Raw genomic sequence first — 23166 nt, 5'->3', positions numbered from 1 at the left:
ATGTCAGAGAGCGCCACCTGCCGAGCTAAAGGGTGACATTTAAAATCAGTATGCTGTGAGCCTGTACATGGAGCTAGCCAGTCATCACACCTGCCCACTCCGTGTCTGCTTGCTGGGTGGTTTAGATGTAAAAAACAACCCCAAAATACAACTGGAGGTAGAGAAAGAGATCAGAGGGGTGATTGTCAGGGGATATGGGAGGGAAGAATGGAGAGTTACTGTTCAATGGGTATACAGTTTCAGTTTTGCAAGATAAAGAGTTCTGGAGGTGGCTAGTGATGATGGTGGCACAATATGAATGTACTTAACACCACTGAACTGTATACCTAAAACGCTTAGACGATAGTAAATTATATGTTTTGCCACAATAAAATATAATCCATAGAAATATACGAAGGAATAAATTTTTTAGTCAATGATGTATCTTGTTGGATCATCAAGATAAATAGATAATGAATAAATAAACAAACAAATACAATTTGAGAGTTTCCTGGCACCCAATACCATTCCTCTGCAAAACCCTTTCTTCCCATCTTACTAATCTCAAAATTGATTATGAGAGGATACGGGCACTCATTTAGAGAGGTGGCAGAGTAATAACTGGAAATGTCCCCATATCATGAGACCTGAGTTCTAATCTCCAACTCTGTGACCAGCTGTGCCGAGAACTTTAACCTTCATGAGCTGGCCTATTAAATCATCTATTGCAATAAAAAAAATCTGAGATTTATTTCAGCTTTAAGAATAAAAATTCAGACCAGGCACAGTGTTCATGCCTGTAATTTCAGCACTTTGGGAGGCCGAGGGGGGCGGATCACCTGAGGTCAGGAGTTCAAGACCAGCCTGACCAACATGGTGAAACCCCATCTCTACTAAAAATACAAAATTAGCCAGGTGTGGTGGCACACGCCTGTAATCCCCCCTCCTCAGGAGGCTGAGGCAGGAGAATTGCTTGAACCCAGGAGGCGGAGGTTGCAATGAGCCGAGATCACACTAATACACTCTAGCCTGGGCAACAAGAACAAAACTCTGTCAAAAAAAAAAAGAAAAAAGAAAGAAAAAGAAAAGAGAAGAAAGAATAAAAATTCAGCTGTTCCCTGTGAAGGCAACAATTTTACTACAGTTCTCCATATGACAGAGTTAACTGAGACCATGTCCCTTCTTAAGTACAGGTTTTATTTAAGGAGAGGACCGGCAGAAATGGAACTTTAACAGGAAAGGATAACACACGCTTAGATGAGATAATTTTCTAACTGAGAATTCTAATTTATTAGAGGGTTGTGAAAAGAGTTTATCAGCTTTCAATTAGTATTGTACAAAAGGAATTAGAAAATATTTGACTGCATTGCACGTAGTAATGGTAAGTGTTTTGTGAGGTTTTTATTTCAGTTATCAATCCATGCTGTTCTCATCTTATGCTCTGTCTCTCTTCAGATCATATAAATATTTTGCCTTTTACTGTCCATGCTGTTCTCATCTTCTAGCTTGTGAGGTGAGTCTAGGTCAGATAAAGCAGGTCAGAAGCTCTATAGAGAGGTAGGCAGGTCATGACTCGTCACTCTGAAGATCCAAACCCCAAGCCTCATTCTTTGAGTGTTGGGTGTCCACGGCTTCAGGTTCTGCATGCACCTCACCTGACACTGTATCCTTTTCGTAAATCACACAAATCTGAAGGCCTGGGGGGCATGGGTGGGAGGAAATAAATAGACAGTTAAAAGATCAGTGGTAAATTTTCCAGACCTTGCAGAATAGTCCTACTGAAAGTGTCCATCCACCCGATGGTCTCATTTGCAATCTTCTCCAACATTCCATTCTGTAAACTAGGCAATTGTCTATAGAGATTTTAACTTGCAAATGTATGTGTGAAATGTTTGCCAAAATGCAATTAGTTTGGGTTTGTTCTCATTCTTTCGTGAGATTTTGTTGTGTAAAGAAGGCTTTTAAGATACTCAGAGGGAGGTTTTCATAAACTCCCAATATTTTCTAACAAAGTTGCATTACAATGGAATAAGATCATAATAATGGGATCGGATGCTTGCAATAAATGAGAAATTTATAATCCCTAATTCTATGTATCTAGTATTAATCAAGGTAGGTTAAATGCAGTAGCAAAACAACCCCAAAACTCAGTGGCTTAACAGAATAAATGTATTTTTTCTTGTTCATACAAAATCCAATATGGTATTCCTGGTTGGTTGATTCTTTGGGAAGGTTTTGCAGCAAGTGATGACCGAGGGACCCATGTTCCTTCCATCTTGTGATGTCAGCATCTTCAACAGAGTCTTCAAGGTCACCATAGAAGGAAAGAGAATGTGGAGAAGGCATAATGAGTATTAACAATCTTGGCTTAGAAGTAACACACATCACTTACAGTCACATAACATGAGCCAGAATTGGTCACTGAGATGCACAAGGGCTTGCGTGTGTAGTCCTGGTAGGGGAACAACTCTATTCCATGGAAAGGGAAAGTACATCTCTGTTGGTCAGCTAGCTGCTGCTGCGATACCCTGCCCTTAGGACAGTAAATCAGGGGCTTTCAATAAACATCTGCTAAATATATAAAGGGATAAACGAATGAATAGTAGAGCTCATCTTTTTATAAATATTTCATTATTTCCATGACTACAGCTTCATATATTATTTTAAATCATTTTAAAGAATAACACAGAGCAAGTACTCATTTTAGCCATTTAATCATTTTGCTGACTTCCGTGGCAGGTCTTTCAAGATAATTCTATATCATGTCTCGGGATAGCTTAGGTGGAATTTTCTTTAGGAAGCAATGCAGGGGTCTGTAAATGAACTTCAAATCCCTTCCGATTTGACCTTTGTAAGCTACATAAAGTCCTCCTTGGTATTATCCTTAACCAAGCATAGTTGGTGGCATATTTTCTTTCCGTAATTTTAGTTCAACTAATTTTGGGACCTGGCTAATGAAGCTAAGGAAATGATTATAGCTAGCACATAAAAGAACCATTTGTAGCTAAGAAGACCAATTAAACTGCAAGCCATTCAATTTTATAGTAACTTGTCTTACATTATACTTTGGGCTCATGGTGACTTTAAAAACAATCAGAAATTTAAAAAGCTTGTCAGCAGTTTTCAGTACTAACAGAGAGAATATGAAATGATATAGTCAGTGGTTACAAAAATTCTGGTCACAAGAGACATACTCTAAGATAGAGACACTCATTAAGCTTTTCTGTAACTTGAATGAAATATCATGCAGAGCTATATAATTTGCTTTTATCAAAACCTGTGCTTGTTCCAGAATCTAATTTCTCTGTAAACACTGTTAATTGATTACTCCTTGAACAATGTGCTGAACTGACCAATACTCTCCATCCCTTCCATAAAATGTAGAAACTGATGCCTACAGTATCTATCATGGAACAGAAGTCTGGAAGCTGGCAGTCCAGGCTCACATGACAGTTCCATGAGGTTGCAGAGGGTTCATGTTCCCTCCTGGTTTCTGCTCCACTCTCCCTGGAAAGTGACTGTCATGCTTGTGGTCCAATATAGCTTCCAGAGCTCCAATCATTCAGCAGCAGGATAAAGAACCCAACTCCTGGCCGGGCGCGGTGGCTCAAGCCTGTAATCCCAGCACTTTGGGAGGCCGAGACGGGCGGATCATGAGGTCAGGAGATCGAGACCATCCTGGCTAACACGGTGAAACCCCGTCTCTACTAAAAATACAAAAACTAGCTGGGCGAGGTGGCGGGCGCCTGTAGTCTCAGCTACTCGGGAGGCTGAGGCAGGAGAATGGCGTAAACCCGGGAGGCGGAGCTTGCGGTGAGCAGATCGGCCACTGCACTCCAGTCCGGGCGACAGAGCAAGACTCTGCCTCAAAAAAAAAAAAAGAACCCAACTCCTCTTTCTCTTTTCAAGAGACTTTCAGGAAGTTTCCCACATAAACATGTTTTCATATGTATGTGTTTGTATCATTTTAAAATGCTTCTTCACTTTAACTAATTTGTCTAGGTTAACAACCAACCATCAATTCCAACAGTATCTGATAAAAGAGCTTCGAATGCAGTTTGTTCTTGGATACTGAATAGGAAAAGAATGCTCTGTGGAAGGAATTAAACATTTTTGTTTTGGGAAATGTATAATGGTGGGAATGACAAACAAATTGGCATTTGGTTTATATATCAGTCTTGTGCAAGCATGGCAGTCTGATCGTATTAGTTACGGTACAGTCTAACTTGCTGTAACAAACAGACCCCAAAACACAGTGACTTGAATTAGATAGAAATTTATTTTTCTCTTGTAAAGCAGTCCAGTGGTAATTATGTTGTTCAGGGCTGGTAGGAGCACTCTGCTTTTTTTTTTTCTTCTTCTTCTTTCTTTTTTTTTTTTTTTGTTTTTGTTTTTGTTTTTGAGACAGAGTCTCACTCTGTCTGCCCTGGCTGGAGTGCAATGGCTCAATCTTAGCTCACCACAACCTCCGCCTCCCAGGCTCAAGCGATTCTCATGTCTCAGCCTCCCGAGTAGCTGGGACTACAGGAACACATCACCATGCCTGGCTAATTTTTGTATTATTTTAGTAGAGACCGGGTTTCACTATGTTGGTTAGGCTGGTCTCAAACTCCTAACCTCAAGTGATCCACCTGCTTCGGCCTCCCAAAGTGCTGGGATTACAGGTATGAGCCACCATGCCTGGTGTAGTCCATCCCTTTAAAAGGCGTTATTCCTTTCTGGACACAGGTATTTTCTCCAGTGCTTAACCCTGTAGTGCAGTGGGAAGATTTTTTTAAGAAGGACCAGGGGGGCATATGCCCAATCCTTTTAGGAGTACCCAGAATGCCACACATAGCTCCTACTCACATTCCATTGACCAGAACCTAATCAGATGGTCATATTGAGCGGCTAGGTAGCAAGCTAAAACTTGAATTCTGGGGAAGAAAAGGAGAACAGATGTTTTGGAACAACCAGCAGTCTCTTATAGTAATCTGTTGCTATTGAGTCTCGTCAACTCTAGACCATCAGATGGGATCCAGTGTCTGAACACGTAAGTTTTATGAACAAACCTTGGACTGTGGGGAACTCACATCACATTTTTACAGATGGTGAGTCAGTAGTGAGGACACAGAGGGTAAATAAAGCCATGGGTCTTGATTAATAAGTGGTATCAGAGTCAGCCTCCCACCCTGAAGTACATGCACCAGGCAAGGCCAAATCTGTCACTGCGGAATCGCCCAGTCCCCTTTCGTGCTGGACCATGTGGATGGAGACTTGTGGTGTCATGTGAACCTAACATTTCAGCAATTCCACTTAACTTTTCATTTTCTACAATCGTGTAGTTAACATCCAAATGTTTCCTAAAAGAAAGGTTTGAATTTAAAGGAAGAAAAATCCTTCACGGTCATCATCATTGTCAAATCAATTTGCATCAACAGTTTTTGGAGGGCAAGGAATTGATTCAAGTTCTGAACAAATGGGCAGATAAAGAAAACCAGTTTTTTTTCCCTTTCAGTAGGCTGACAAAATATTTGACTGAATCAACAGGTTATTTGGTAAGGAAAAAAATGTCCATAGACCTCATTTCTCTTCATTCAACTTATTGACTACATCATCTGTTCGACTTGGTTAGGATAACAGAATTATGGTTGACTTGGAACCAGGTGATCTCCTCATTATTATATTATTATCATATTATTATATGAGTTTATAGATGAGAAACTCAAGGTACTCAGCTAAGATTTTATATTCCCTGGTGGAGCTGTGGACCAGAAACTATCCCCTGAATTCCAACCAAGTTTCTTTCTGCTTCAACACTTTACTCCTGCCCCTTCCTGGCTGCCTGTTGAATTTCCCAACTGGCCTTCCTGAAAAGCAAGACTGGAAAGTGAGAGTTTTGACATAGCATTTACGGTCTTCATTGAAGACAACTGGGTTGGCTGTTGGAACACAAGGTTGGAGTGTCTGGGCACATAGACGTGATCCATTTTTTATCTTATTTAGTGGCAGAACAGTCCTGAGTTGCAAAGGGCTTCTTCTGTGCACAGAATCTGTCAGCGAGGCATTTTGGCTGAGGGTCACTCTAGCACAGGAACAGATGACAGGACGGCAGGCAGTCTGTCCCCTTCTAGGGAATAAGGCAAGGATTCCTTTAACACAATGTGACAACTAATCTCTCTATAGCATCTGACTGAGAGGTTTTAATTACTACTGTGATATACACACGCGATTTCTTTATACACATGCACAGCCGGGCTTCTATGTGTTTCTCTATTATTTTGCAGAGCATGTATCAGCACAGAGTAGGTTTATCCTGAATCATTCTCCTTCTTTTCTCCTTGTCTCTGCCTTTCTTTCTTTCCTTCCTTGTTTTCCTCCTCCTTTCATTTCCTGTTAATTTGTTAGAAAGGGCTTATTGATTTTATGATTTGAACATAAGGCTGGGTCCTTCAGCTCTCCTTCCCCTCTCAGAAACAGCAGTAAACCCTGTGGTCACAGGGATTGGAGGTGTTTTCACAGCCTTGCTGGCATTCAGATGAAGACCTCTTTGGGAGAGAGTGTGTGTGTTGGTATGAAAGAGCATTGTGCAGGAATGGCAAGAATCACAAAAATGAATTTGCAGAGAATACTCAAATCAGAGTTTCTTCTTGCTAAAGAATTAAACTGTGACCCAGTTCTGAGCCTGTGTCATCATACTATTGACTATCTGTATCACTTGCTATGTAAAAATATATGAGTATCTTATAGAGTATCTTGACTCTAAATGACAAGTGGCTGAATATTTGGAAGCATCAAAACATTTTACTTAGATTATTTGCTTATATTCAAATATGAGGTGACTTCTGTGATCAGTTTGAAAGAGTATTTGAAAAATCCACTTATAGATCTCTCCAATGCTAGGCAAAACAATATTGCAAAAGATGCCAAGAAAAAACTCTAGCAAATGGAAATACTGATCAAGCATGGTTTGAGCACCAAGGTCTTCCTTGATGAAGAATTTCCCAGTGATTAAATATGTATACATGGGCATCTGTTCAATTTAAAAAGAAAGAATATGAATGAAAGAGAAGGAATCTGAAATCATTATTATGATGACACTCTGTCAGATTGAGGTCAATACTCAGTTTTCTTTTAATTGCATAGTCTGATAATGCCAAGCTTCAGGAGGGTAATTCTCTTCCCAAGGTTTATATTACCCCAAGTGCTAAATCATGTTGAGGGTTCATAACCCTCCCTCCTCACTTTCAGTTCTTACCAGGCACAAAACTAGAGCACTTTGGAGAGATGAATTAATGACACTGAACCTGCTACTAAAAGTTTTAGTGGAGAGGAAACTTCATCATCCCTGTTCCTGACTCCAGAAAAGTCCTCTGAATTAATGTCACTCACCATCTAGACATGCTTCCTTCTGAGCACTCCAGCAATTTCTGTCTTCTGCACCTCCTGAGTCACTAGCATCTCACCCTCTGTTCCCTGCTATGCTGCGCTTATCCTTCTGCAGCATGTCTTGCTTTGGCCTGATAATGCAACAACTTCCACATCTCCTGCACATGGCTCAAACTATGGCGGACCGACTTCATCTAGTCCTTGGTTTGACTGGGCTGCCCAGGGTTTTAGCTCTACCAATCTTTCAGGGTCAATTCTATTATAAGATGTTTCCCTTCTATCAAGTATCTGACCAAGAATTGGATGGTTTTTCTGTAATCCAAATCTGCCCTGCACTTCTTTATTTCTAAACTTTTTTTTGCTATTCCATCCTCTTGGAATGCCCTTGCATCCTCAGTACTGCCTCCAACCTGTCAAAATTTTACATATTTCTAAAGATTCAGCCTGAATGTCTTATTTTCTCAAGGGCCTCTCCTCTAAGCCTCCATAGCACTTTGGTTGCAATTCTTAGGGGCTCTATCACACTCTTCATGGAGTAGGAGGAGGAGCCTTGGTGGGAGTCAGGAGTACAATGCAAGCTTCAGCCCTGTGGCTGACACGGCATGTGGCCTTAAATGCATTCAGCAATCTCCTTAAGCCTCTGTTTTCTCATGTGTCAATATGATGGCTTAAATTGTATGGCCTCTAAGAAGCCTCTGTTTAAAGTCCAGTGATTCTGTGATTATAGTTTCAGAGTCTACATGTTAATTCTCCTACAAACCTGCTAACTTCTTGAGGGCATGATTGATATCTTCTTCACCTAAACATTCTCTCTTTCTTCTTAGTGTATTAGGCACCTTATAAATGCTTGTTAAAGTAAAGAATGGATGAAACAATATCTCTTGCTGCAATTTGACCTCACTTTTTGTTTTGTTTTCAGAAGACATGGAAAAGAGATGATGGGCACTATTTATTTCATAACTACTTATTACCTCCTTGTGTTCATATACAGTGCTTGCTTTGGCTAACCAGTTACATGCTGGACAGCAAATTTGGATTAAAATAAAGGTGGCTTTCCCATCCTTCTTTGTTTGATTGTCATTGTGTGTGTGTGTGTGTGTGTGTGTGTGTGCATATGGATTTTTGTTTTCCTAAATTGTATGAGAAAATCATCAATTTACTTGAGTGGATAATTTCAACTTTCTGTCTCTGTCACAAAATAAGGCAGGCTTTCTATTTTTGAAGAGAAGCCCAGTGCCTCTATTTAATTCCCCTCTGAAGCTCTCTGTGTTGGTTAACTGTATGGAGTAGGTGATCAGCCACGTGATACGATTTCCAAAATATGAGTGGGGCTGCCATCTGCCTAGCCATTGGTTGTCAAGAAAGAATTACTCCTTTGGCTCCAGAAGGCTTTGTATTTCCAAGAGTAGCCTGGTAAATTAGTATATCTCAAACTGTCACTGATGATCCTTCAGGCCAGCAACTTCTACCCGAAGTGTATTCTACAAAACCCAAGTTCTATGAGATGCTAATAGTTGTTCCATAAAAATGGGGCCTCAGTGATGAAATTAATTTAAGCAGCTACAATAAATAAAACCAGATTTTCTGAGCTGCAAGACTTCTCAGAGCCTTGAATAGGCTAATGTACATAGTGGATTCCCAAGTGGCGGGTGCAGGAGGTCACAATTCCAAAATACATATGACGATAGAACCAGAAATCTCCCAACTATTTAATTTATTATTTACTTATTTATTTTTAAATTAAGTGACTCATGGGTCTAGATTTCCACTAAACACATTCTGGGAAAAGCTGCCATTGAGGGCTATAAGAGCCAGCCAAACACCAAACTCAGAGAGGCAAGCAAGACTGAAGGAAGAAAAAGATGTCCCAGGACAGACTAGACAGACTGCTGTCTCCAGCAGCTCAGCAAAGCTCTGCATGGCAGGTGGAGATGCTGAACAGGTGGTAGAGATCTCAATTCTGTCTGAGCCTCAGCTATCACCTTTTCCCTCACAAAATTGCACCTGACTCGGCTTTAATTGGCCGTCCTCACACCTCCACTGGATGACCTTGAGGGATCAGAGAAAGCGGTGCCATTTTACCAGCACATTTGCTGAATGCTGGGCTCTGCACTTGGCAGCCAGAGGAAAGCTATGAGAATCCTAACTGAAGGAATTAAGAAGGTTTGCCTGTCTGATGCCAGAACTGCTGCTTCGCTCATTACATCAAGAATTTAGTCTGCTCTGGGAGTGGTGTCAATGGTAGGAGTGAGTAGGAGTGAGTTGATCGGAAATCAGTAAAGCCCATTTCTTGATAATGCATAGTTAAAACTAGACGGTGATTGGTTGTTTTACCTTAACTTTCCAAAAAACTTGCTGGATCTTTCTGTGTGAAAAATCCCAAAAACAAACAGGTGGACCACAAACATTAAGAGAAAGAGAATCTATTATGCAGAGAAATTTAAACTTTTTACAAGACTGATGTAGAAAATGAAGGAAACCCACTGTGCTCACCACATGGGAGGGAGAGAGGAGATGAGGAGTAGCAGTGAGCCCCTCAGGCCCTGAGCAGCCTGGGCCTGTGCTACAAAGCCCTAGATTGGAGTCTGCTGTTCATAGTACATGGGAAAAGAACAGCACAATGAAAGGAGTGGCCGCAGATTATGCCAAACTGTCTTAGAGCAGGTGCTGTGCCCATACTGGTCTGCAGCGCCCGGCGGTCCTCTCTGTCACAGCCCCATCCCACCCTGTTCCACTCATAACCACCACTCCTGCTCCTCTCTGCCAGCTCTCTCTGCATGGTCGGTCTGTCCCTCACCCAATGTCCCTGCTCCCACTGTGCACTTTGCCTTAAATGTCACAGGACTCAGTCTTCACCTCCCTGCTGTGACCTCCTTGAGGTCAAGGGGACACACCCGGACTCATCCCTGTAGCTCTCGTCAATAGCATATGGTGGGCCAGGTAAGTATTTGCCAAGCCCTAGCTCCTCATTTCCTTTAAATTCATTCTACTTGTGCCTCGAGCTACTCACTCAGCATCAAGACGTTTCTTGCATTGCTGTGCTGTTATTTGCCTTCGTACACTGTGATATCACCCCGCCCCAGTTAGACTGCAAGTGTCTGAAGGAGCACCCTTGTTCTCTGTTGAGGTGCCTTGGCCATCCTGCATGGTCCAAACATGAGCTGATTGAGTGATGTGAGCAACAGCCCACACTTAACCAAGAGTAAGGAAGTGCCCGCTGCTCTAGCTGGACAGCACAGTGGACAATGTTTCCTGTATGTTTAATGAGGACATCAGAATGTTTCGACATGAGAGAGCCAAGGATGAAGCTAATTCCTCCGTTTCCTCTCTAGCTACCTGATTCAAGGGCTGGAGGACCAAGAATGAGGGGACAAGACAACGGTTCGGTTGGGTAGGGGAGGGGCGGGAGCAGCAGGACGGTGGTCCAGGAGGTGGAGCTGGACTGAGGACACAACAGCACTTCCTCATCTGCCAGGGTGGCAGCCCGGCAGGGGGCTAATGAGAAGTGAGGTGTGAGGCAGGAGGTTCTGCGATAAAGGCAATTATGGGCTGCTCAAACTGCTGACAGCATGCAGTCAGCGGCAGGGCCATTGGTGGTAACTGATGCTACCTGTGCTACAAAGCCCCCTCCCTCCTAATGAGGTTATTACTGTCCTACTGGTTGAGGGACCTCCAGACCCTCTCTAATCCCCTCTTCTCACTTGTGGGCCCAAGCAGCCCTCCAGCTCTCTAAAAGGAAGGTGGTCTTAAGGTTTTGTCCATATAGTTAAGGGGGAGAAATGCCCACATCTGCCCAGCTCTTGGCCTTCTCTGGGTTCCAGACTGAGCAGAGGGAAGCAGATGATTGCTATGGTGCCCCCCAGCACTAACAATCTGTGCCTGTCCCACATCTAAGCTTGCTTTCCCCGTGCCCGAATTCTGCCACTGATTCCTGATGAATGCCTGCTCAGCCTCAGGACTCAGCTCAGGATGTTCTTCCCAGGAAGCCTCCCTGGACCCTAACCCTGACGCTCCCATCCACTTCCCACCCTGGGTTATCATGTTGCCTTGTTTTGCTCCCTAGCCTTACCTGTGGACTCCTCCAGCTCCTCATCTTCGTGCCTATCACAGTGTCTGCCCCCTGGTTCCATAAAAGCTGTGGACTGCATTAAACAAATGAACCAATCATTCAAACTGGCCACCTAGGTCAATCCGAGTGGCAGGACCTGGAGGGACCAAGGAGCCTATCTCCGCCTCTCCAAAGATTAGAGCAGTGCTCAGGACCCTTCCTGGCGTGCTGTGGGGGCTCAGTAACTGTTAGGACCCTTCCCTTTTGCATTCTCCTCAGTCCATGGAGATGCATGGCTCATTCTGTTAGAATATTACTCTCAGGGTGGTTTTCAGGACACTTCTGCTTTGAGTAGGGAGATATTCTGAAACAGCTTTGAAAGACTATTTTTTAAAAAGGGTATTCCCTCTCAAATCGTATTTCTCCCACACACTGGGGGAAAAAACCCTTTGCGATTTTACCAATACCAGGCCTGTGTCTGCTCCTAGCACTATTCTATCTCCCTCCTATGCTCAAGCCAATTCCTGGAGGTGCAGATCCCCTCTCAGCCCTGGCATCTTACTCTCGCAATGCCCAAGCTTCCAAAATTACCCCACTCACTCTCTCTTCTCTTTGCAACCCCAGCCCATATTTTCCTAAGCAGAAAGACGTGAGATCGAATTAATTCCACAGTAAGAGTATTGACAGGGGCACAATGATTTCATTCGGGGAGAGGGAGAGATTTCTGGTTGTTCAGGGGACAGGAGCGCTACCTGATGCCCCTTTACGTGCCCCTGAAAGTTCTCCCCTTTCCTCCATACCCAACCTCCTGGCTGTGACCAGGAGGAAAACCAGGAGAAAGAATCAGGATGCTAGTACCCAGATCCTCCAGCCTGCCCTAGCCTTGGAACAAAGACGTGGTCGCCGGCAGGAAGCAGCACACATTCTCCACAGGCCCGTCAACCTGCCCGCAGCCTCCGTCCTGGAAAACGCCCGCCGCGCTCCACCTCTCACAACAGCTGGCCCGCGTGTCACAGCCAATTAGGCTTTGGAGGGAGTGAGAGGGAAAGCAGTGACACCGCATATTGACCCCTGCTGGCACGGGGCAGATGTGGAGGCCAGCACGCGTCCCCCGCACGGCCACACCGCTAATTAATCACCTCGGCCACCGAGTCGTGACAGCGCTTTGCGCTCTGCGAGGCGCACGCGGAGGCAGGGGCCGGGCACCTGCGGAGAGAACGGCCGGCTGGGAAGCACTGGGCCACCAGCCGCCCCCTCTCTCAGCTGGCCTGGCAAGTTTGTTTCTGGCAAGTTTCCCCTGAAGCTGTTGGGGTTAAAAGGAAGGATGGAAAAGGAGGAAAGTTTTTTAAAAGTCCTAAGTCATTACGTGTAGGACAGGTTGGTGGAGCCAGCGAGCTGGACACAGAGCAGGGGATTGGAGGCACGCCAACCAAAGGAGCTCTCTCTGGGGTGGGCGTTTAGGGAGAGCTAAAGGGATGCTCAAGACTTTGCGTGGAAATGAACCTGGAACTAGGTGGCTCTCAATCTTGGCTTACCTATTTCCTCCTGCCTTCTCTGCAAATCCCCTTCATCCTGTTGTTGCTTCACCAGCTGTGTAGGGAAGGGGTGAAGTCACTGACTAAATGCCCAGGAGAATGCCTGCTTACACATCTTTCAAAATGGACTGAGACTTGACCTAGACTTCATGGCCTCCAAGAAACCGTCTGGAGTACACTGTGGGTGGCCTCGCTGTGACCCCCGCTGCACCCCGCGTGTTCCCAATCATAGCACTCAAGACACTGAACTGGAATTGTCTATGGAGTGAGCACAAGGGTCCTATCAGTGTCACTCATCTCCATCACTCCAGGTCCCAGCACAGTGTGTGCAGCCAGCTTTGCACTTACAAATATGCGTGGAATGATTCATGAACAAGGCATGATCCTTACCTTCAAGGAGCTCATGGCCCCCTGGAGAGAGGCTCATATCAGTTAATTGCACTGCAGACCGTACAGGGTAAGGGGTGAAGGTGAAGAAGAGGCATGCCAGCCCCAGCTTAGCCACAAAGCACACAAGTGCTCCTATTTGTGGGCAACTGCTTTTGCTGCTTTTGTGGAGATGTTGGGTCAAGTCTACTCTGATTCTATTCAAGCTCGAAATAATAGCTGAAACAGGTCAACCACTGTGTAGTTTATTCTTAGGCAAAAACTCTTTCTTTCCTCCAGATAAAACTTGCCCTGGTCACTCAAAAACTAAATATAAGTGAGGCTGCCTGAGGGCATGTGAAACACAGTTTGGGAACAGGTTATATGCTTCCACTTGGATTTAGGTTATTACAAATTTGTTTGTTCCAACATTAAGACTCATGGCTGATTTATGCCTATGAGATTAAGCCCGAACTCTTAGTGTGTGTGAGAGCAATGTTTTTTGGCATCTGGCCCCGACAGATAACCACCCTGATATTGTCAGAAGAAGAGAAGAAGGTGGAGGAGGAGGAGGAAGAGGAGAAGAAGAGGAGGAAGAAGGAGAAGGAGGGGGGGGGAGAGGGAGGGGAGGGGGAGGGGGAGAAGAGCAGGAGGAAGAAGAGGAAAACAAGGAGTCAGGCAGGCATTCATTTTGCTGATATTACAGATACCAAGTGGGATGGGTTAGACATTCTCCCTGCTAGGAAGGTTTTAGTTTAGTGACAAGTGCCATTTAATTTCTCCAGGTGTTGGTGTCTTCCCTTGTCAAATGGGAATGATTATGCTCCTCTTGAAGTATTGGTCACACCATGCCTTGCTTGGACATGTTTCCTAGAGAAGTAACCATTCCTGTGTGCATTATATTTTGACTTTTGATACTTCTTTTTTATATATGCTATGCCACAAATTCCAGTTTGTGACATTTGTAACTTAAAATTTTGGCGAGCAATAAAGGGACCAATGTTTGCTTTTGCAAAATAAATTTATCCAGAAAAGAGCTGGTCAGTTAAATGTTTTCTTCCTGCTATCTCAAGTGCTTTGTTTTTGTTTCTTTGCTTTTGCTTGATGTTCAGCACTCTGCTAGGTACTACTGGGGAAGCAGAAACATGTTTTACAACTTTCTATTTTCTTACTTGGGATCTATATGTAAGTACAGGTAAGTCTGTGGGTGAATTTGAGAGTGTGTCCGCGTGTGAAAGAGTATGTGTGACTAAGTGTGTGTGTGCATGTGATGAGTGTGTGTTTGCATACTGTCCTGGAGGTCAGGACGTGTGGGTGAATGTGTGAATGTGTGTGTGAAAGTGTATGTAAAAGGGTATTTGTGTGATATCGACTGTGGGTGAGTAAGCACAGATGTGAGTATTTTATGCATGTGTGTTCACATGTGTGAGTAGGTGCGTGAGTGTGGGTATATGCGTGTGTAAGTGTGTGTAGCAATGAGCGTGTGTATGAGAGAATGTATGGTTCCATGTGTATTAGCATTAACATGCATGCATTTTATGCACATGTGTGTGAATGATGTGTGCCTGCAGGTGTGTGTGTCTGCAAGTGTGTGTGCGTGTGTGTGTATAACGCAGCATGTTTGTGTATGTCAGTGAAAGCACCATGATGTCTCTTTTACTGGGTAGTTCTGAAGAGCATTTACGCTCATGAGAGCAGAAAGACAGGAAGTCTTGGTAAAAACTTAAAAGGGCAGTCAGTCAGCTTGTTTCTCAGTAAATCTCCAAATGACTTTTTTGACAGATCTTTTTCCCCCTAATTAGCCTTTCAAATTTAGAATCAAGTTAAATAGGAAAAAAAAAAAAAAAAAAGTAGAGGAGTTCATCTGAAAAAAAGGAATGGAAAAATATCCCAGGAAACAAAACCCAGCACAAATGAATAGCTGGTAGGCTAGTGGTTGGTGGTATTAAAACAACGCAAAACAACGCATTTCAGCTCCTTCATGGAGGGCAGCGTGGAGCTCTGGTTCTGCTCAGCGATCAGCAAAGATCATGGAATGCTTGATGACGTCTCTCCCTTAACCTTTTGGCTTTCCATGAAAGATGGACAAACTTTTCCCATTTAAGAGGCAAAGGCTCCATCGTGTGGTCAAAAACAAAACTGCAGCTTCTCTCGAGCAATTTCAAAATAAATTTATAAAACAGTCTAGAGCACAGGGTAGATGGGACCTGCAGGCAAATGCGTGAGGCTAGGCAAGTTGCCTACCTCGCCAAGTCCTCCTCTTTTTGCAGCCCCGGTCTTTTCCTCTTTGCAAACTCCTCCTCTTCCCTTGAAAGGTTCCTTGCACTCTGCCACTAAAGCTGGCGACATATCTGTCATTTACATCTTTTCCCTCATGCATTTTCTCCTTATAAGGCAAGGTTGGCACTTTATAAAAGAGAAAAGGCCAAGTTCAGATATCTGATTTCTGCACGTTAATTACCAAAAGGATGGGAGTTGAGTTTTGCCTAAAAGGATAGCAGAGAGTGTGAGCAGTCACCTTTAAGGGAGAAAATTCACAAAATCTGCCTGTTTGCCAGTAAGGATACCACTTGAGATTTGATCCTTGGCTGAAGGTGGGCACAGGCATGATTAGGCCATCAGCTTAAAGAAGGAAACCTGGCACATCCGGCAGGTCATTTCTTGCAAAGGCCTTTAATCTGGTGAGCCACTGACGTTTTTGCAGTTTAAGGGAAATTTTTGAGTTTCCTTAAGTTTAAGGGACATCTTTGAGTTTAAGGGAAATTACTGGCAGCTTTCCTGGCAGCCTTAAGGATCTAGGATCTAGTACACCCCAACAACTTAAGGAAGGTCCTTCGCTTTTATCATGGACATAAGTTATAAGACTGTAAACTAAAGCACAGGATACTCTCCATAGAATAGAAGACATTTGCCATTTAAAATGACTTTGTGGATAAATCATAATGGCTAGCATGTTGAAGTGCTTTTGGTGACACCTGGAAGCTACTTAACAAACATTAACCATTATCATGATCCATAAGGTCACTTTTTAACATCAGTGCAATCTTCCTAACGACTTATGATTTGAAATTAATATTATGGCTCTATTTTACAGATGAGAAAACTAAAGCTTTGAAAAGTTAGCCATCTTGCTGAGACTCTAGTTAAGCTGGAACTCCAATCCCAATTTGTCTGACTCCAAAAATCAGGCTCTCAAGCACTAGGCCAAGCTATATTTAAGAAAATATAAAGGTTAGGTACAGTGGCTCACACCTGCAATACCAGCACTTTGGGAGGCCAAGACCAGAGGAGAGCTTGAGGCCAGGAGTTCGAGACCAGCCTGGACAACATACACCATCTCTAAAAATAAAAAGAAAAGAAAATACAAAGACTTGGAAAGATGTTCATAATATATTGTTATGTTTAAAGGAAATGCTTACAAAATAATACAGTATAACCCCATTGTGCATGTGTATGTGCATATGTGATAGACAGATAAATGTAGATACATAAAAATGGAGTGAAGGGATTAAGAGCAAGAACTTTGGAGTCCTTTTTCTGGCTTCAACTTCTGGCCTAGCCATTTTTTAGCATTGTTGGGGAAGTACAGACTAGGGTTACTTTTTCCATACTTCAATAACCATCCTGACAGGATTATTGTAAGAATTAAATCAGGTGGTGCAAGTAAAACACTTGAGATCATACGCGGCACTTAGTAGCCACTCAACACACAATAGCTCTTATTACAGATATAGTCTGAAACTTTACAATGATGATCTAAACATCGTGTGAATATGGGTGACGTTTATTTTTTTCTTTGGTTTTATCTATATTTGCAAAGTTAACTTTTGTTAATTGTATAAAAAAGGAGAGAAAGCATTTTTAAAAGGATGCAGGTAGAGCCAGACGGTTAGAGAAGGAGCTGTGGATCAATAGTCAGCCAAAGACCAAGTGGAGCCCATGTTGGCGAGGGGAGGGGGCTCCATGCATTCATACTCCCAACTTCAGTACAGCCAGGTGGAACTGAGGGATTATGTGGATAATCAGACATGGTTCCTGCTTGTCTTAGTGCTGTAGAGACAACTAGCAGTTCCCAGGGTCTGGTTTTCCTTTCCTCCATGGTAACCTCTGGCCAGGTTCATGTCTACCTAGAATACAGAACACGTTTTTCAGCTTTCCTTGTAGTCGGGTGTGACCACATGACTAATTCAGGCGCACGGTATATCCATGCTATGTCACTTCTGGGAAGTGTCTTTAAAGGTAGAGGACATTGGCTCTTCACTGTTTCTCCTTGCTGTGTCTGGAAGCTGTGCTTTATAGTTGTAGCTAGAGTGTTTGGGGCCATAATGAGGAAATCGTGTGTTACTGATAGAGAGGCAACAAGAAGGAATCCCAGTCACTGGTGGTCATGGAGCCACCATACTAGGCAGGCTGCTTATTTTGGGACTTCATTTACATGAGGGAAAAATAAATTTCTGCCTTCTTGCAGCCACAGTTGTTTTGGATTTTCTGTAATTCACAGGTTACTGGCTTATAATAGGGAGCTACCCCAGAAGACACACGGCAATGCCTGGAGACACCTTTGGTTGTAACACCTGAAGAGGTGCTACTGGCATCTGGTAAACAGAAGCCAAGAAAACTGTTAAACAATGCACAGGACAACCTCCACCACAAAGAGTAACACAGCCCAAAATGTTAGTAGTGCTGAGGTCGAGAGCCCCTGCTTACAGCTGAATTCCATCTTACCTGATACAAGGAGCTTCCTAAGACCATATCCGTGATGGCTTTTTAAGAATATTCAACCTGCCGAAGTATGGGCCTGGGGTTAGTCTGAGCAATAGAAAATCCCACCAGGTTGATTATAGCATGTGCCAGGGGTCAGTGGGAATAAAAATCGTAAACTCCTGTTCTAGGCTGAGCCTCCCTTCCAGAGTAAGCATGGGATGATCAAATTAGGTTCGTTGTAAGGATCGATTCATTAAGCATTTCTAGATTGGGGCAGGTTGATTCCAGCTCAGGTTCTGGGTGAGAAGGCTGAACGTGGTAGCCCATGGATGGACATGTTATTCTCTTGATGTGTGTGGTAGATGGTGAGGTTGGCAGTTTTCTGTTCCATAGGGCTTATCATCTCTCTACAGGAACTCGAGGGAACTCTTTAAAATCTCTGGGTAGGCTATTTGAGAGGTTCTTGTGATCAAAGAGGCAAAACGATATAGGTAACCAGTGTTAAAGAGTGGGAGTTCTAACGTGACAGAGACTAGATGGAGAAGAGAAGCCAAAGATCAATAGAAATTAGAGAAGAGTGAGGACTTTGAAAGTAGTTGCTAGGGCAACTCAAGTGACTTAGTTTAAAACTGGTCTCTGTAGCCAAAAAAAAAATTTAAATTATACTATGTAGAAATAAAAAGAATAGTATTATAAGTCCCATGTGGCCATCAATTCATGACCAACCTTATTTCATTTTGTACCCCAGCTATTTCCTGCACTATCCATACCCTAAGATTATTTTGAAACAAATTATATTATTTTTATACAAATACTTTAGTAACTACCTCTAAATGCCAGACCTTTTTAAAAACAATTGTAATATCATTATCAAACCTAAAACGTTAACAGTAATTCTTTAATATCGTCAGATATTTGGTGTTCACATTTCTCTAATTATCTTATAATTTTTTATAATTTGTTTTGAATCAGGATCCAAATAAAGTTCACGCATTGTGATTCACTGACATCTCTTAAATCTCTTTTAATAGGTTCCTCCTCTGTGTCTTATTTTTCCCCTTGCAATTGGTTTGTGAAGAAACCACACTCTTTGTCCTATACATATTCTCGTGGACCAGGTTTTTCTGTCTTCATTCTCATGGTGCTAGGTAATATATTACTCTATCTCCTATATTTCCTTAGAAATGTAGGGATGCTCATATCTAGGCAATTGGTCAAATTTAGATGTGATTTTGATATTGTTGTTGTTGTTAAGGCTAATTCAGAGGTGGTCTTGTGTATTTCCACTAGAAAGTACATAAGGTCTTGTTATCTCTATTTCAATAATTATTGTCTGGATCCATTAGTTCCTGGGGGTTGCAAAATAATGATCTTGAGCTACCTCTAATGGTCCAGGCTATACAGTTGGGTATCTATAAAGGCTATCACACAATTTGCAACTTTTTATTTATTTCCACCTAAGGAAAAGTATTTTCAAAATTTCTGGAATCAGTATAGCATCACGGATAAAGTCAAATTGCTATTGGTTGAAATCCTAGCCCCAGCACTTAATCGCTATATGACATGTTAGGTAGGTTCCTTAATTTCTCTGTGCTTTAATACCCTAATGTGTAAAATAAAAATACCAGAACACACCACATGTAAAATGTGGTGAATGTTAAAAAGACTATATATCAGATACTTGATACAGAATAAACTCTCAGTAAAAAGTAATATTTATAGTCCCTTGTTTCATTGATTTAAAGATGCATTTTTTTCACATGTTAGCATCTCTAAAATTGGGATGTATTTTATAAGCTAAGGTATCTTGGGTCAATGACATATGATTGCAGTAAACATACCTTTCTCTTGCCCATGTGCCTTGAGTCTAAGTCACTGGTGTTGCTGTGGAGACTCAGATAATCATTCAAAAATGGGCTTTCTAAAGTGAGCATATTCGTTAATAATTTCAATTGGCCCTAGAATTTTCCAATCTTTCACAGAAGTTCTCCATTCTAGAATACTAAGTATGCATTCTGTATGACTTGTTTATGGCCCAACAAAGTTGAATTCTCAGAAATACTTTCCAAATTCTAATATTACTATGTGTTATTCAATATTTAAGAAAAAATAAAATAGCAATCTAAAAGTCAATTGTTTCCTTGACGTGGGTCACTTCAGGTTCTTCCCTCATAGCTCTCCCCTTCCTTTCCCCTTCTTCTCCCACCATAAAAAGTTAATCTTGGTTGGAGTTGCTTCCAAGATGGCCAAATAGCAACAGCTCTGGTCTACAGCTCCCAGTGAGATTGATGCAGAAGATGGGTGATTTCTGCATTTCCAACTGAGGAACCTGGTTCATCTCATTGCGGCTGGTTGGACAGCGATGCAGGCCATGGAGGGTGAGCTGAAGCAGGGCAGAGCGTTGTCTCACCCACAAAGCACAAGGGGTCAGGGGATTTCCCTTTCCTAGCCAAGGGAAGCTGTGACTGACCGTACCTGGAGGAGCGGTACACTTCTGCTCAAATACTGTGCTTTTCCAACAGTCTTCACAACCAGCAGACCAGGAGATCCCCTCCTGTGCCTGGCTTAGTGGATCCCACGCCCATGGAGCCTTGCTTGCTGCTAGTGCAGCAGTCTGAGATCGACCTGGGACACTGGAGCTTGGCAGGGGAGGGGCCTCTGCCTTTGCTGAGGCTTCAGCAGGCAGTTCTATGCTCACATTGTATACAAAGCTGCAGGGAAGCTCAAACCGGGCAGAGCCCACTGCAGCTCAGCAAGGCCTACTGCCTCTCTAGATTGCACCTCTGGGGCAGGGCATATCTGAACAAAAGGCAGCAGACAGCTTCTGCAGACTTAAGGTCCCTCCCTGACAGCTCTGAAGAGAGTAGTGATTATCCCAGCATGGCATTTGAACTCTGATAACAGACAGACTGCCTCCTCAAGTGGGTTCTTGACCCCCGTGTAGCCTGACTGGGAGACACCTCCCAGTAGGGGACGACAGACACCTCATAGACAGGTGGGTGCCCCTCTGGCATGAAGCTTCCAGAGGAAGGATCAGGCAGCAATATTTGCTGTTCTGCAGCCTCCACTGGTGATACCCAGGCAAACAGGGTCTGGAGTGGACCTCCAGCAAACTCCAACAGACCAGCAGCTGAGGTGCCTGTCTGTTAGAAGGAAAACTAACAAACAGAAAGGAATAGCATCAACATCAACAACAACAACAACAACAAAAATCCACACCAAAACCCCATCCGTAGGTTACCAACATCAAAGACCAAAGGTAGATAAAACCCAAAGATGGGGGAAACGAGAACAGAAAGGCTGAAAATTCCAAAATCCAGAACGCTTCTCCTCCTCCAAAAGAAAACAACTCCTTGCCAGCAAGGGAACAAAGCTGGATGGAGAATGAGTTTGACAAGTTGACAGAAGTAGGCTTCAGAAGGTTGATAATAACAGACTTCTCCAAGTTAAAGTAGCACGTTCTAACCCATCACAAGGAAGCTAAAAGCCTTGAAAAAAGGTTACACAAATGGCTAACTAGAATAACCAGTGTAGAGTAGAGCTTAAATGACCGATGGAGCTGAAAACCACAGTACGAAAACTTCGTGAAGCATACACAAGGTTCAATAGCTGATTCGATCAGGCAGAAGAAAGGATATCAGTGATTGAAGATCAAATTAATGAAATAAAGCAAGAAGACAAGATTAGAGAAAAAAGAGTGAAAAGAAACAAACAAAGCCTCCAAGAAATATGGGACTATGTGAAAAGACCAAATCTATATTTGATTGGTGTACCTGAAAGTGATGGGGAGAATGGAGCCAAGTTAGAAAACACTCTTCAGGATATTATCCAGGAGAACTTCCCCTACTTAATAAGGCAGGCCAACATTCAAATTCAAGAAATACAGAGAACACCACGAAGAGACTCCTCGAGAAAAACAACCCCAAGACACATAATTGTCAGATTCGCCAAGGTTGAATTGAAGGAAAAAATATTAAGGGCAGCCAGAAAAGTCGGGTCACCCGCAAAGGGAAACCTATCAGACTAACGGTGGATCTCTCAGCAGAAACCCTGCAAGCCACAAGAGATTGGAGGCCAATATTCAACATTCTTAAAGAAAAGAAATTTCAACCCAGAATTTCATACCCAGTCAAACTAAGCTTCATAAGTGAAGAAGAAATAAAATCCTTTACAGACAAGCAAATGCTAACAGATTTTATCACCAGCAGGCCTTCCTTACAAGAGCTCCTGAAGGAAGCACTAAACATGGAAAAGAACAACCGGTAAAAGCCACTGCAAAAACATGCCAAATTGTAAAGACCATCAACACTATGAAGAAATTGCATCAATTAACGGTTGAAAAAATCAGCTAGCATCATGACAGAATCAAATTCACACATAACAATATTAACTTTAAATGTAAATGGGCTAAATGCCCCAATTAAAAGACACAGACTGGCAAATTAGATAAAGAGTCAAGACAGTGTGCTGTATTCAGGAGACCCGTCTCACGTGCAAAGACACACACAGGCTCAAAATAAAGGGATGCAGGAAGATCTACCAAGCAAATGGAAAGAAAAAAAAAAAGCAGAGGTTGCAATCCTAGTTGCTGATAAAACAGACTTTAAACCAACAAAGATCAAAAGAGACAAAGAAGGCCATTACATAATGGCAAAGGGATCAATTCATCAGGAAAAGCTAACTATCCTAAATATATATGCACCCAATACAGGAGCACCCAGATTCATAAAGCAAGTCCTTAGAGACTTACATAGAGACTTAGACTCCCACACAATAATAATGGGAGACTTTATTTTTTTTATTTTTTATTTATTTATTTATTTATTTATTTATTTATTTTTTATTATACTTTAAGTTCTAGGGTACATGTGCATAACGTGCAGGTTACATATGTATACATGTGCCATGTTGGTGTGCTGCACCCATCAACTCGTCAGCACCCATCAATTCATCATTTATATCAGGTATAACTCCCCAATGCAATCCCTCCCCCCTCCCCCCTCCCCATGATAGGCCCCAGTGTGTGATGTTCCCCTTCCCGAGTCCAAGTGAGCTCATTGTTCAGTTCCCACCTATGAGTGAGAACATGCGGTGTTTGGTTTTCTCTTCTTGTGATAGTTTGCTAAGAATGATGGTTTCCAGCTGCATCCATGTCCCTACAAAGGA

The sequence above is a fragment of the Piliocolobus tephrosceles genome, chromosome 1, assembly GCF_002776525.5.
Source record: "Piliocolobus tephrosceles isolate RC106 chromosome 1, ASM277652v3, whole genome shotgun sequence".
In the NCBI taxonomy this organism is placed as follows: domain Eukaryota; kingdom Metazoa; phylum Chordata; class Mammalia; order Primates; family Cercopithecidae; genus Piliocolobus; species Piliocolobus tephrosceles.
This window is presented reverse-complemented; position numbering follows the sequence as displayed.